A 2416-nucleotide genomic window follows, 5' to 3' on the forward strand; every position below is an offset into this window, starting at 1 on the left:
CTGTGTGTACGCCACTGTGCAAACCAACTGCTTTTTTCAAAGCACAAATCCTCTTGTTCCTTCCTTTCTGCACAGCTATCTTTTTTGTTTGTCCACACTTTTTATTTAATTTGTGCATCAGTCCACTCCTTATTGCTGCCTGCCATACCTGGATGAGATTACTGCAGGGAGATAGTAATTGTAGGACAGTCCCTGTTTTTTTTTTTTTTGTGGGAGATTAAGATTGGCATTTCTGCTAGAGTGCCATCCCTGTGTGTGCCATCTCTCACTCAGTGGGCCATAGAAAGCCTATTTATTTTTTTGCTTGATTTGGGTTCTAAAATCTACCTGAAAAAAATCACTACATCAATCAGTGGGAGAAAAATATTGGCCTCAGGGCTTGTGTGCCACTCCTGACTCCTGTGTGTGCCATCTCTCTCTCTCAAATTGTGGGCCATAGAAAGCCTATTTATTTTTTTGCTTGATTTGGGTTCTAAAATCTACCTGAAAAAAACACTACATCAATCAGTGGGAGAAAAATATTGGCCTCAGGGCTTGTGTGCCACTCCTGACTCCTGTGTGTGCCATCTCTCACTCAGTGGGCCATAGAAAGCCTATTTATTTTTTTGCTTGATTTGGGTTCTAAAATCTACCTGAAAAAAATCACTACATCAATCAGTGGGAGAAAAATATTGGCCTCAGGGCTTGTGTGCCACTCCTGACTCCTGTGTGTGCCATCTCTCTCAAATTGTGGGCCATAGAAAGCCTATTTATTTTTTGCGTGATTTGGGTTCTAAAATCTACCTGAAAAAAACACTACATCAATCAGTGGGAGAAAAATATTGGCCTCAGGGCTTGTGTGCCACTCCTGACTCCTGTGTGTGATTGCTTGATTTGGGTTCTAAAATCTACCTGAAAAAAACACTACATCAATCAGTGGGAGAAAAATATTGGCCTCAGGGCTTGTGTGCCACTCCTGACTCCTGTGTGTGCCATCTCTCACTCAGTGGGCCATAGAAAGCCTTTTTTTATTATTTGGTTTCTAAATTGTCCCTGAAAATATCATTTTATTTTATTTGGTTTCTAAAGTCTCCCTGAGAAAAAAAAAAAAACAGTGGGAGATTAATATTGCCCTTTCTGCTTGTGTGCCACTCCTGACTCCTGTGTGTGCCATCTCTCTCTCTCAAATTCTGGGCCATAGAAAGCCTATTTATTTTTTTGCTTGATTTGGGTTCTAAAATCTATCTGAAAAAAACACTACATCAATCAGTGGGAGAAAAATATTGGCCTCAGGGCTTGTGTGCCACTCCTGACTCCTGTGTGTGCCATCTCTCACTCAGTGGGCCATAGAAAGCCTATTTATTTTTTTGCTTGATTTGGGTTCTAAAATCTACCTGAAAAAAATCACTACATCAATCAGTGGGAGAAAAATATTGGCCTCAGGGCTTGTGTGCCACTCCTGACTCCTGTGTGTGCCATCTCTCTCAAATTGTGGGCCATAGAAAGCCTATTTATTTTTTGCTTGATTTGGGTTCTAAAATCTACCTGAAAAAAACACTACATCAATCAGTGGGAGAAAAATATTGGCCTCAGGGCTTGTGTGCCACTCCTGACTCCTGTGTGTGATTGCTTGATTTGGGTTCTAAAATCTACCTGAAAAAAACACTACATCAATCAGTGGGAGAAAAATATTGGCCTCAGGGCTTGTGTGCCACTCCTGACTCCTGTGTGTGCCATCTCTCACTCAGTGGGCCATAGAAAGCCTTTTTTTTATTATTTGGTTTCTAAATTGTCCCTGAAAATATCATTTTATTTTATTTGGTTTCTAAAGTCTCCCTGAGAAAAAAAAAAAACAGTGGGAGATTAATATTGCCCTTTCTGCTTGTGTGCCACTCCTGACTCCTGTGTGTGCCATCTCTCTCTCTCAAATTCTGGGCCATAGAAAGCCTATTTATTTTTTTGCTTGATTTGGGTTCTAAAATCTATCTGAAAAAAACACTACATCAATCAGTGGGAGAAAAATATTGGCCTCAGGGCTTGTGTGCCACTCCTGACTCCTGTGTGTGCCATCTCTCTCTCTCAAATTGTGGGCCATAGAAAGCCTATTTATTTTTTTGCTTGATTTGGGTTCTAAAATCTACCTGAAAAAAATCACTACATCAATCAGTGGGAGAAAAATATTGGCCTCAGGGCTTGTGTGCCACTCCTGACTCCTGTGTGTGATTGCTTGATTTGGGTTCTAAAATCTACCTGAAAAAAACACTACATCACAGTGGGAGAAAAATATTGGCCTCAGGGCTTGTGTGCCACTCCTGACTCCTGTGTGTGCCATCTCTCACTCAGTGGGCCATAGAAAGCCTTTTTTTTATTATTTGGTTTCTAAATTGTCCCTGAAAATATCATTTTATTTTATTTGGTTTCTAAAGTCTCCCTGAGA

The 2416-nt window shown here is 40.5% G+C and overlaps 1 long non-coding RNA gene across 1 annotated transcript; it reads right to left on the reverse strand.

Moving 5' to 3' along the window:
- Positions 1 to 864: 864 nt before the first annotated feature.
- LOC143769334 (uncharacterized) lies at positions 865 to 1604 on the reverse strand. Its single transcript, XR_013214355.1, has 2 exons — positions 1525 to 1604; positions 865 to 1373 (listed from the first exon to the last, which is right to left on the reverse strand). It is a non-coding gene; the product is annotated as an uncharacterized LOC143769334 (long non-coding RNA).
- Between the last annotated feature and the right edge of the window lie 812 nt (positions 1605 to 2416).

The sequence above is a fragment of the Ranitomeya variabilis genome, chromosome 4 (assembly GCF_051348905.1).
Source record: "Ranitomeya variabilis isolate aRanVar5 chromosome 4, aRanVar5.hap1, whole genome shotgun sequence".
Lineage (NCBI taxonomy): Eukaryota > Metazoa > Chordata > Amphibia > Anura > Dendrobatidae > Ranitomeya > Ranitomeya variabilis.